Consider the following 14,368-nt stretch of genomic DNA (forward strand, 5'->3'; position numbering starts at 1 on the left):
GTCAGTTCGGACAGGGCTGGTTGGCTGGTCAGCATGGCTTGTGGTGTCAATTTCTGCCTGCTCAGCAACGAACTCATGATCTTGAGGCGGTGGGTCATTCAGTATGGCATCAATTTTGGTCTCTTCAGGATCTGGAGTTTTCTCCGGTTCAACACCCACATCTTCATCAGCCGGTTTATTCAACCGAGCTTTCTTGCTGGGTCTAGGCTTGGCGTTGAGAAAAATAAACATGAGGATGAGTACAGTATATCAAAATAGCAACAGAAAGGATAACAACAAGTGTATAGCTCACCCAAGAACCGTTTTGAGGGGTGGAAGTTTTGTGGCTGACGACTCGCCAAAAGATGAGTGAGAAGTACCCTGATAATTTGAATCAGACTGGTTAAGAGGCTGGCGGAAACAACCTGCTTTGGGGCATGAAGTATCAACGGGATAAGAGACCTCTGATCGGCGTTTCCGAACCGGACTGTTCGGTAAACCGGCGGAAGTAACTACCTGGCCGCTGTGCCGGGTAAGAAAGTTTGGGTCCAAGTAAGCAAGGGGGTGAGAAAATTTTACTTTCCGGTTTGCTTGACGGATTTTTGATGTCGGCAGAGGACCTGAATCGGAGAAAGAATGATTACCTCTACATCATCAGCATGACTGCCTTCAGCGTCGTCCTGATAATAATCATTGTCAATGAGGTGTACGAAAAATGAACCAAGAGAGTCAAGTTCTACCTCTGGTTCCGGATTACCCACATCGTCATCAGCTGGTAGATCGGAGGATGAAGTGGTCCTTTGCTTGGCAGGTTTTTTTAACAACCTTGGTCTTTGGACGAACTGGCTTGACCGGTTTGTCTTGCGGCTTCACTGGTTTGTCTTGTGATGGTTTCTTGTTCCAGAACGGATCATCACCCTGTCAGAAAATAATCACACTTTCACAGAATATTTGGACAGAAGCAACTTCAGATAAAAAGATTATATGATTCTTACAGCTGGTGGTTTGTTGAAGGTGCAGAAAGGGAGTAGTCCGGTTTGGGCACAGACAGCCTCCAGTTCGTTCAGTATCTTTTTTACAGCCTCAGTGACTTCTGCATCTGTGAGCTGAATGTCAATGTACCGCTGAGCATCCTTCAAACTCCCCGTATACTCACACATCAAACCGGAGCGCCGGCTTAAGGGCAGAATACTCCAGCTTATCCAATAATGAGCAAGATCAACTCCTGTCAAACCGTTTGTCATGAAGGCTCTAAGCTTTGATAATTGAGGAGCATAGTTGGCCCTCTCTCTTGCAGTCAACCTCTGAGGAAAAGGATGTGTGTTGCTCAGGCGTTCAGGGCGGTAACCCGGCAGGTGGTTTTCATCAGGTGGAGATGTATCCATGCAATAAAACCAAGTCTGGTTCCACTCTTTGGGGTGACTGTGGAGTTTGGGATGAGGGGAGGTGACTTCTTTCCTTTTTCGAACCACCATTCCGCCCAGTTCCGTATTGGGTCCATCCGAGAAATCGGTGCGACAGTTTAAGTGAAATAAACCCCTAAACAGTTCGACTGTAGGTTCCTCTTGCAGATAATCCTCACAGAAGACTTGGAAGTGGCAGATGTTGGTCACAGAATTGGGACCGATGTCTTGAGGGCGCAGCTGAAAATTGGCTAGTACATCTCGGAAAAATTTCGAACCGGGCGGGCTAAAACCTCGACTCAGATGGTCAGCAAACACGACTACCTCTTCGTCCTTGGGTGTAGGAGGATTTTTCGGGCCAGGGACCCTCCAGTGAATGACATCTTTCTTGGCTAAAGCGCCCGTTTTAACAAGATTGTTTAACTGTTCTTCGGTTACTCGAGAAGGAGCCCAATTGCATTCTTAGACTTGCTTGGCCATGGCAATGAAAGATCTGAAACATGATTATTGCCGGTTTGAGATTTACAATGGACAACTATACAGCGGTATAAGGATGTAAGCATATTGTTAAACCGGAATTGGTTATTCGTAATCCGGAGTCTGCCAATGGAAACAGTACAATGATGAATGCATTGGCGGGTTCTACAGGGGACTAATGGTATCTACTGGGTCATCATTTTATATATGAAGTTAAACCGCCCCATCTGGTATTAAAAGTGTAAGCAAAGGAAGAAACAAGTTTCACATCTTGCCATGGTAATTTCAGATCTACCGCGCATTGGAACAACAAAATATATTCTGGTCTAATATGAACCGCTTAAAAAGTTCAGTAAGTTCAGATGAGTTGGATATCAAGCAGGTGCCTTAACAAGAAGAAAGGATTCTAAACTACAAAAGGCGCTGAAAATAGTCAGATCTAACCGGCTGTTGGTGCTACCGAAGGAAGAAGAGCTTCAAGCTACGAAGAACACCGAACCCTAATGGCGGATCTAGGCCGAGAAGAAGAGGGACTTACTGGTACAGGAGGAAGCAGCGGAGGATCACCGCTTTACTCTGATACGATCAGGTTGATGCAGCGGCCTTTGTCGAAGCAGAGGCGAAGGACGGCGGCGGCGGCAGAGCTGGAGGGTCGGTCGGCGCGAGGAAGACGACGATGTGAAGAGGCACGAGGGGGGAAAATGGAAAGACCCCTGGCCCTATTTATAAGGGTAGAAAGATAAGCGTCAGGCGCGAAAATCTAGGAGCCTAAATTTTGGATATGAGGCGGAGCTGTCGCCTCGATTGTCGGAGGCTCATTAATGAAGGTGGATTATACACAGTTTTAAATAACAGGTGATGTCACGGCGGTTTACCAGGATCCTAGAAGATGATGTCACGGCGGTTTACAAGATCATGTGAAGATGTTGAAGATTGAGGATTGACATGAACCAGTTCAAATCAATCTGGGGCCTAATGTTGGGGATATTACCACTGGACGTAAACTGGCCAGGAGAGGCCGGGTTAACCCCATAAGTAGTTCATATGTATCTGAAGTCCATGAAGACCGACGGTGAAGCTTTATGAAGGCCCAGGGCCCAAAGCCAGTTTAAGACCTATAGACATAAACCGGCATTGATATGTAAACTTGTGTTGTAAGATAGAAGTAGCAGAGACTGAGCTGGACACGATTATGAGTCGGCCTCGGGATTCTGTAAACCGACGGGCGTCAACCCATGTATATAAGGGGACGACCCGGCGGCGGTTCAAGGACAACAGACAACAACACGAGACTCAGGCAATGCGTATTCGCTCCCAGGTCATTGAAACCCTAGCAATTCCATCACAACTAGACGTAGGCTTTTACCTTCATCGTAAGGGGCCGAACTAGTATAAAACTCTCTTGCGTCCCTTGTCTGCTTTAACCCCATAAAGTTAACCCATAGTGATGGCTCCACGACTAAGTCCTTTCTCGAGGACATCTGCCGTGACAAAACCACGACAGTTAGCGTCAATCTTCTTCTTGAAGGTCCATTTAGTATCTATGGCTTGCCGATCATCGGGCAAGTCAACCAAAGTCCACACTTTGTTCTCATACATGGATCCCATCTCAGATTTCATGGCCTCAACCCATTTCGCGGAATCTGGGCTCATCATCGCTTCCTCATAGTACGTAGGTTCGTCATGGTAGTAACATGACTTCCAGAACAAGATTACCGTACCACTCTTGTGCAGAACGTACTCTGGTTGACCTACGAGGTTCAGTAGTAACTTGATCCGAAGTTTCATGATCATCATCATTAACTTCCTCACTAATTGGTGTAGACATCACTGGAACAGATTTCTGTGATGAACTACTTTCCATTTCGGGAGAAGGTGCAATTACCTCATCAAGTTCTACTTTCCTCCGACTCACTTCTTTTGAGAGAAACTTCTTCTCTAGAAAGGATCCATTCTTAGCAACAAAAATCTTGCCTTCGGATTTGTGATAGAAGGTGTACCCAACAGTCTCCTTTGGGTATCCTATGAAGACACATTCCTCCGATTTGGGTGCAAGCTTATCAGGTTGAAGCTTTTTCACATAAGTATTGCAGCCCCAAACTTTAAGAAACGACAGCTTAGGTTTCTTGCCAAACCACAGTTCATATGGTGTCTTCTCAACAGATTTAGATGGTGCCCTATTTAACGTGAATGCATCCGTCTCTAAAGTATAACCCCAAAACGATAGTGGTAAATCGGTAAGAGACATCATAGATCGCACCATATCTAATAAAGTATGGTTACGATGTTCGGACACTGCTACCTCTTGAGCATGCGTTGGTTTTCCCTTGAAGAGGAAAGGGTGATGCAGCAAAGTAGCGTAAGTATTTCCCTCAGTTTTTGAGAACCAAGGTATCAATCCAGTAGGAGGTTACACGCAAGTCGCCGAGTACCTGCACAAACAAACAAGAACCTTGCAACCAACGCGATAACGGGGTTGTCAATCCCTTCACGACCACTTGCAAAAGTGAGATCTGATAGAGATAATAAGATAAATATTTTTGTTATTTTTATGGTATAGATTGGAAAGTAAAGATTGCAAAATAGTAAACAAGATGTAATATGATAAGAAAGGGACCCGGGGGCCATAGGTTTCACTAGTGGCTTCTCTCAAGATAGCATATTAAGTATTACGGTGGGTGAACAAATTACTGTCGAGCAATTGATAGAAAAGCACATAGTTATTAGAATATCTAGGCATGATCACTTATATAGGCATCACTTCCGCGACAAGTAGACCGAAATGATTCTGCATCTACTACTATTACTCCACACATCGACCGCTATCCAACATGCATCTAGAGTATTAAGTTCATAAGAACAGAGTAACGCATTAGGTAAGATGACATGATGTAGAGGGATAAACTAAAGCAATATGATATAAACCCCATCTTTTTATCCTCGATGGCAACAATACAATACGTGCCGTGCCGCCCCTTTTGTCACTGGGAAAGGACATCGCAAGATTGAACCCAAAGCTAAGCACTTCTCCCATTGCAAGAAAGATCAATCTAGTAGGCCAAACCAAACTGATAATTCAAAGAGAGTTGCAAAGATAACAAATCATACATAAAAGAATTCAGAGGAAATTCAAATATTGTTCATAGATAATCTTGATCATAAACCCACAATTCATCGGATCTCGACAATCACACCGCAAAAAGAATTACATCGAATAGATCTCCAAGAGAATTGAGGAGAACTTTGTATTGAGATCCAAAGAGAGAGAAGATGCCATCTAGCTAATAACTATGGACCCGAAGGTCTGTGGTAAACAACTCACACATCATCGGAGAGGTTATGGTGTTGATGTAGAAGCCCTCCATGGTCGATTCCCCCTCCGGCGGAGCGCCGGAAAATGCGCCAATATGGGATCTCGAGGGTACAGAAGGTTGCGGCGGTGGAAATAGGGTTTCGTGGTGCTCTCGGATGTTTTCGGGGTATATGAGTATATATAGGTGAAAGAAGTCGGTCAGGGGAGGCACGAGGGGCCCACGAGGGTGGGGGCGCGCCCTCCTACCTCGTGGCCACCTCGTTCCTTCCTTGACGTCCACTCCAAGTCTCCTGGGTTGCGTTTGTTTCAAAAATAACTCTCCGGAAGGTTTCATTCCGTTTGGACTCCGTTTGATATTCCTTTTCCGCGAAACACTGAAATAGGCAAAAAAGCAGCAATTTGCACTGGGCCTTTAGTTTGTAGGTTAGTCCCAAAAATAATATAAAAGTGTATAATAAAGCCCATTAAACATCCAAAACAAATAAGATAATAGCATGGAACAATAAAAAAATTATAGATACGTTGGAGACGTATCAAGCATCCCCAAGCTTAATTCCTGCTCGTCCTCGAGTAGGTAAATGATAAAAACTGAATTTTTGATGTGGAATGCTACCTAGAATAATTCTCAATGTAATTTTCTTTATTGTGGCATGAATATTTAGATCTGAAAGATTCAAGATAAAAGTTTAATATTGACATAAAAATAATAATACTTCAAGCATACTAACAAAGCAATCACGTCTTCTCAAAATAACATGGCCAATGAAAGTTACCCTACAAAATCATATAGTCTGGCTATGCTCTATCTTCATCACACAAAGTATTTAATCATGCACAGCCCCGATGACAAGGCAAGCAATTGTTTCATACTTTTGGTGTTCTCAAACTTTCCAATCTTCACGCAATACATGAGCGTGAGCCATGGACATAGCACTATATGTGGAATAGAATGGTGGTTGTGGAGAAGACAAAAAGGAGAAGATAGTCCCACATCAACTAGGCATATCAACGGGCTATGGAGATGCCCATCAATAGGTATCAATATGAGTGAGCAGGGATTGCCATGCAATGGATGCACTAGAGCTATAAGTGTATGAAAGCTCAACAAAAGAAACAAAGTGGGTGTGCATCCAACTTGCTTGCTCACGAAGACCTAGGGAAATTTGAGGAAGCCCATCATTGGAATATACAAGCCAAGTTCTATAATGTAAAATTCCCACTAGTATATGAAAGTGATAACATAAGAAACTCTCTATCATGAAGATCATGGTGCTACTTTGAAGCACAAGTGTGGTAAAAGGATAGTAACATTATCCCTTCTATCTTTTTCTCTCATTTTTTTATTTGGGCCTTTTTCTCTTTTTTATGGCCTCTTTTTATATATATATTTTCTCCTTTTTCTCTTTTTTTCCGTCCGGAGTCTCATCCCGACTTGTGGGGGAATCATAGTCTCCATCATTCTTTCCTGACTAGGACAATGCTCTAATAATGATGATCATCACACTTCTATTTACTTACAACTCAATACTTACAACTCAATACTTAGAACAAAATATGACTCTATGTGAATGCTTCCGGCTGTGTACCGGGATATGCAATGAATCAAGAGTGACATGTATGAAAGAATAAAGGTGGCTTTGCCACAAATACGATGTCAACTACATGATCATGCAAAGCAATATGACAATGATGGAGCGTGTCATAATAAACGGAACGGTGGAAAGTTGCATGGCAATGTATCTCGGAATGGCTATGGAAATGCCATAATAGGTAGGTATGGTGGCTGTTTTGAGGAAGGTATATGGTGGGTGTATGATACCGGCGAAAGGTGCGCCGTATTAGAGAGGCTAGCAATGGTGGAAGGGTGAGAGTGCGTATAATCCATGGACTCAACATTAGTCATAAAGAACTCACATACTTGTTGGAAAAATCTATTAATTATCGAAACAAAGTACTACGCGCATGCTCCTAGGGGAAGGGTTGGTAGGAGTTAACCATCACGCGATCCCGACCTCCACACATAAGGAAGACAATCAATAAATAAATCATGCTCCAACTTCATCACATAACGGTTCATCATACGTGCATGATACGAGAATCACAAAATTCAACACAAGTATTTCTCAAATTCACAACTACTTAACTAGCATGACTCTAATATCACCATCTTCATATCTCAAAACAATTATCAAGTATCAAACTTCTCATAGTATTCAATGCACTTTATATGATAGTTTTTATTATACCTATCTTGGATGTTCATCACTTTAGGACTAAAATTTTAACCAAAGCAAACTACCATGCTGTTCTAAAAGACTCTCAAAATAATATAAGTGAAGCATGAGAGATCAATAATTTCTATAAAATAAAACCACCACCGTGCTCTAAAAATATTTAAGTGAAGCACTAGAGCAAAATTATCTAGCTCAAACGATATAAGTGAAGCACGTAGAGTATTCTAATAAATTCCGATTCATGTGTTTCTCTCCCAAAAGGTGTGTACAGAAAGTATGATTGTGGTAAACTAAAAAGCAAAGACTCAAATCATGCAAGACGGTCCAAGCAAAGCACATATCATGTGGTGAATAAAAATATAGCATCAAGTAAAGTTACCGATAGACGAAGACGATAGAGGGGATGCCTTCCGGGGCATCCCTAAGCTTAGGCTTTTGGTTATCCTTGAATTTTACCTTGGGGTTCCTTGGGCATCCCCAAGCTTAGGCTCTTGCCACTCCTTGTTCCACAATCCATAAAATCTTTACCCAAAAACTTGAAAACTTCACAACACAAAACTCAACAGAAAATCTTATGAGCTCCGTTAGCGAAATAAAACAAACCACCACTTTAAGGTACTGTAATGAATTCATTATTTATTTATATTTGTGTTAAAACTACTGTATTCCAACTTCTCTATGGTTCATACCCCCGATACTAGCCATAGATTCATCAAAATAAGCAAACAACACGCGAAAAACAGAATCTGTCAAAAACAGAACAGTCTGTAGTAATCTGTATCAAACGTAAACTTATGGAACTCCAAAATTTCTACCAAATTAAAAAGTCCTGGGTAATTTGTTTATTAATCCACTGCAAAAAGAATCAACTGAAAAGTACGTTTCTTTGATTTATGAAAACTAATCTCGTGCGCGCAAAGTTTCTGTTTTTTACAGCAAGATCAAATAACTATGACCGTAGGTTATCCTAAAGGATCTACTCTGCACAAACACTAATTAAAACATAAAACCACATCTAACCAGAGGTTAGATAATTTATTTATTACAAAACATAACCAAAAAGCAAGAAACAAAAATAAAATTGGGTTGCCTCTCAACAAGCGTTGTCGTTTAACGCCCCTAGCTAGGCATAAAGGCAAGAATAGATCTAGGTATTATCATCTTTGGTATGCAATCCGTAAGTGGCTCTCATAATATATTTATAAGGTAATTTAATTTTCTTTCTAGGAAAGTGTTCCATGCCTGTCCTTAACGGAAATTGGAATCTAATATTTCCTTCTTTCATATCAATAATTGCACCAATCGTTCTAAGGAAAGGTCTACCAAAAATAATAGGACATGTAGGATTGCAATCTATATCAAGAACGATGAAATCTACGGGCGCATAATTCCTATTTGCAACAATAAGAACATCATTAATCCTTCCCATAGGATTCTTAATGGTGAAATCCGCAAGATGCAAGTTTAAAGAACAATCATCAAATTCACGGAAACCTAACACATCACACAAAGTTTTTGGAATCGTGGAAACACTAGCACCAAAATCACATAAAGCATAGCATTCATGATCTTTAATCTTAATTTTAATAGTAGGTTCCCACTCATCATAAAGTTTTCTAGGGATAGAAACTTCCAATTCAAGCTTTTCTTCATAGGATTGCATTAGAGCATCAACGATATGTTTGGTAAAAGCTTTATTTTGACTATAAGCATGGGGAGAATTTAACACGGATTGCAACAAGGAAATACAGTCTATTAAAGAACAATTATCATAATTAAATTCCTTGAAATCCAAAATAGTGGGTTCATTGCTATGTAAAGTTTTGACCTCTTCAATCCCACTTTTACCAATTTTCGCATCTAGATCGAAAAACTCCGAATCATTGGGACGCCTTTTAACTAAAGTTGACTCATCTCCAGTCCCATCATTATCAAGATTGATATTGCAAAACAAATATTTAATAGGAGACACATCAATAACTTTTAGATCTTCATCATTATTATCATGAAAACTAGAAGAACACGCTTTTATAAAGCAATCTTTCTTAGCACGCATCCTAGCGGTTCTTTCCTTGCACTCATCAATGGAAATTCTCATAGATTTGAGAGACTCATTGATATCATGCTTAGGTGGAATAGATATAATTTCAAAGAATCAACATCGAGAGAAATTCTATCCATGTTCCTAGCCAACTCATCAATCTTAGGCAATTTTTCTTCAAGCAAAGCATTGAAATTCTTTTGAGAAATCATAAATTCTTTAACACTAGTCTCAAAATCGGAGGGCAACTTATTGAAATTTCCATAAGAGTTGTTGTAGGAATTACCATAATTATTAGAGGAATTACTAGGAAACGGCCCAGCATTAAAGTTTCCTCTATACGCATTGTTACCAAAATTATTCCTACCAACAAAATTCACATCCATAGATTCATTATTATTCTCAATCAAAGTAGACAAAGGCATATCATTCGGATCAGAACAAGCACTCTTATTAGTAAAAACAAATCATAATTCATCCATCTTTCCACTCAAAACATTAATCTCTTCTATCGCATGAACTTTTTTCCTAGTAGATCTTTCGGTGTGCCATTGAGAATAATTAACCGTAATATTATCTAGGAGTTTAGTAGCTTCTCCTAAAGTGATTTCCATAAATTGCCTCCCGCGGCCGAATCTAAAAGATTTCTGGAAGAAAAATTCAATCCAGCATAAAACTTTTGTATGATCATCCATAAATTCAATCCATGAGTAGGGCAATTACGTATCATTAATTTCATCCTCTCCCAAGATTGTGCAACATGCCCATGATCAAGTTGCTTAAAATTCATAATATCGTTTCTAAGAGAGATGGTCTTAGCGGGAGGAAAATACTTAGAGATAAACGCATCTTTGCATTTATTCCTTGAATCAATACTATTTTTAGGCAAAGATGAGAACCAAGTTTTAGCACGATCTCTAAGTGAAAACGGAAATAACTTCAATTTAACAATATCATTATCCACATTTCTCTGCTTTTGCATATCAGACAAATCAACAAAGTTGTGTAGATGTGTAGCCGCATCTTCACTAGGAAGGCCAGAGAATTGATCTTTCATGACAAGATTCAACAAAGCAGCATTAATTTCGCAAGATTCAGCATCGGTAATAGGATCAATTAGAGTGCTTAGAAAATCATTGTTGTTGGTATTGGAAAAGTCACACAATTTAGTATTGTATTGAGCCATCGTGACAAACAATCCAACACACAAGCACACAAAAGGCTAGAAAAGGGGCGAACGAAAAAGAGGGCGAATAAAATGGCAAAGGTGAAGTGGGGGAGAGGAAAACGAGAGGCAAATGGAGAATAGTGTAATGCGAGGGATAAGAGTTTTGATGGGTACTTGGTATGTCTTGACATTGTGCGCAGATCTCCCCGGCAACGGTGCCAGAAATCGGCGAGTTGTCGGGAGATGAAATCTTGACTTGACTTGGCGTAATCCTCCCCGGCAACGGCGCCAGAAATCCTTCATGCTACCTCTTGAGCATGCGTTGGTTTTCCCTTGAAGAGGAAAGGGTGATGCAGCAAAGTACCATAAGTATTTCCCTCAGTTTTTGAGAACCAAGGTATCAATCCAGTAGGAGGTTACACGCAAGTCGCCGAGTACCTGCACAAACAAACAAGAACCTTGCAACCAACGCGATAACGGGGTTGTCAATCCCTTCACGGCCACTTGCAAAAGTGAGATCTGATAGAGATAATAAGATAAATATTTTTGGTATTTTTATGGTATAGATTGGAAAGTAAAGATTGCAAAATAGTAAACAAGATGTAATATGATAAGAAAGAGACCCGGGGGTCATAGGTTTCACTAGTGGATTCTCTCAAGAGAGCATAAGTATTACGGTGGGAGAACAAATTACTGTCGAGCAATTGATAGAAAAGCGCATAGTTATGAGAATATCTAGGCATGATCATGTATATAGGCATCACGTCCGCGACAAGTAGACCGAAACGATTCTGCATCTACTACTATTACTCCACACATCAACCGCTATCCAGCATGCATCTAGAGTATTAAGTTCATAAGAACAGAGTAACACTTTAAGCAAGATGACATGATGTAGAGGGATAAACTCATGCAATATGATATAAACTTCATCTTGTTATCCTTGATGGAAACAATACAATACGTGCCTTGCTGCCCCTGCTGTCACTAGGAAAGGACACCGCAAGATTGAACCCAAAGCTAAGCACTTCTCCCATTGCAAGAAAGATCAATCTAGTAGGCCAAACCAAACTGATAATTCGAAGGGACTTGCAAAGATAACATAACATACATAAAAGAATTCAGAGGAAATTCAAATATTGTTCATAGATAATCTTGATCATAAACCCACAATTCATCGGATCTCGACAAACACACCGCAAAAAGAATTACATCAAATAGATCTCCAAGAGAATCGAGGAGAACTTTGTATTGAGATCCAAAGAGAGAGAAGAAGCCATATAGCTAATAACTATGGACCCGAAGGTTTGTGGTAAATTACTCACACATCATCGGAGAGGCTACGGTGTTGATGTAGAAGCCCTCTGTGATCGATTCCCCCTCCGGCGGAGCGCCGGAAAATGCCCTAAGATGGGATCTCGCGGGTACAGAAGGTCGCGGCGGTGGAAATAGGGTTTCGTGGTGCTCTCGGATGTTTTTGGGGTCTATGAGTTTATATAGGCGAAAGAAGTCGGTCAGGGGAGCCACGAGGGGCCCACGAGGGTGGGGGCGCGCCTACCCCCTGGGCGCGCCCTCCTACCTCGTGGCCGCCTCGTTCCTTCCTTGACGTCCACTCCAAGTTGCCTGGGTTGCGTTTGTTCCAAAAATAACTCTCCCGAAGGTTTCATTCCGTTTGGACTCCGTTTGATATTCCTTTTCCGCGAAACATTGAAATAGGCAATAAAACAGCAATTTGCACTGGGCCTTTGGTTAGTAGGTTAGTCCCAAAAATAATATAAAAGTGTATAATAAAGCCCATTAAACATCCAAAACAGATAATATAATAGAATGGAACAATAAAAAATTATAGATACGTTGGAGACGTATCAGACACAACATTACTGTTGAGGATATAGACCTTAGGGTCACCCGCCAGGAGGGGCCGGGTTACTCATATGGTCGTTGCCAGAAGCCCGGAGCCAAGCTTGAAGACGATGGGCCAGAGATGGGCTTAAGACCCGGATATGGCTTAAGGCCCGCAGTTACAATCATTATTATGGTAGAACTTGTAGTGTAAGGCAAGTATAGTTGAGAGTCCGAGCCGGACACTCTTATGAGCCGTCCGGGACTCTAAGGGCTGTTGGGCGTCAGCCTCCCTATATAAAGGGACGACCCGGCAGCGGTTTAAGGACAAGAACAACCTCATCGAGAGCCAGGCGCAGCGGTTTAGCTCCCTGGCGATCGTAACTCTAATCAATACCACCTCAACTGGACGTAGGCTTTTACCTTCACCGTAAGGGGCCGAACCAGTATAAACCCTCGTGTTCCTTGTCCCACATTAACCCCTTCAAGCTTCCTAGTTGCGATGGCTCCACGACTAAGTCCTAGCTCGAGGACATCTGCCGTGACAATTCCACGACAGTTGGCGCCCACCGTGGGGCCAGCGCACGGTGGGTTTGAGTTCTTGAAGGGCAGCTTCGAAGGGCTGAAGGGATACGCTGTGGGCCGGATGACCAAGAGTCGTCGCGGCAAGCTCTACATCGACGATGCAAACTGGGGCCCCGACGCCGGCTCAATTGAGTACGGGTACCGGGTCCCCTTCGGCGGAATTCCTGTTTTCATTGGCAAGATTGGTGAGCCGGGCCCTGAGCCGGATCTCTGCGCCGATCTCATCGAAACGGCTCAGCGTGCACGACCCGCCCGGGCCAGGCCTGCCTTAAGACGCGCTTTTGTGGGATGCATCCATGGAGGGCCCTCTGATCCATCTGGGTCTGGTGATGAGGCGGCCGCCGGCTCTGACGGCGAGTCTGCCACCGATGAGTCAAACTCGTTGTATCAACTTCAAGATCGCAGGCTCATGGGCTGTTCCGATGGTGACAGTATTCCGGACCCGTTTGAGCCGCCAAGTCAGGTTGGAGTCTTTATGGCTGGTGCGCAGCCTGTTCAGAACCCCGCTGCTGGAGCGGGAAACCCGGTGCCTTCTCCGGCTCAGGTGTTGATGGATCTCACGGACAAGATGACGGCCCTGCTAACCGCCACCGTTGACCCGGCAGATCAAGCTCAGCACGATGCAGAGGTGGCACAGTTAAAATTGGATCTAATGGAAGCTAAAGAGGATCTTGCAGCGGAAGGGATCAGGCTGGCTGCGGAGAGGGCGGCTCTTGATGCCCAAACTCAGCTGATCCAGGCGCAGTCCTTCCAACTCACGATGGATCAGAACGCGGCCAATGAGGTCATGAGAAGGAAGCATCAAAAGACCCAATCTCGACTCCCTCCGGTTTACGATCCACGCAACCTCTTCAACACGCCAAGTGCAGGGTCTAGTAACCCGCCAGGGGTCATAGCGCCCGGGTCTGGACCCCTTATTCAGCCACGAGTGATGGGGCCTCCCCAGGTGCCCCCTGCCCCGCCTCAGTACGTGCCAATACCCCCGGGTCATTATAATAACCCGCTGGAGAACATGGTCGCTGCGGCAGCACGGCTGGCGGCTCTCCCAGTTGACGGCGACTCTCCGACGGATATTGAAACCCGCCGGGTCAGGGAACTCCTTCAGACAGCACTGGCGCAGCAAGAGGCGTACTCCTACAGCCGGGACAGGATCCACTCGACCCCTCGTCCAGGCCAGAGCCCGAGTTACAGCCGGCACATGGTCTCAGCAACCGGCTCAAGTAACGTCCGACGCCATGACCCGCCCCCTGGCCATGGCCCGGCTCATAATGGAGCCTTTTACGCAGCAGACCAGGACAAAGCGCGGCAAGAGGCGGAGCAAGTGCC

The sequence above is a fragment of the Triticum aestivum genome, chromosome 3D, assembly GCF_018294505.1.
Source record: "Triticum aestivum cultivar Chinese Spring chromosome 3D, IWGSC CS RefSeq v2.1, whole genome shotgun sequence".
Classification (NCBI taxonomy): domain Eukaryota; kingdom Viridiplantae; phylum Streptophyta; class Magnoliopsida; order Poales; family Poaceae; genus Triticum; species Triticum aestivum.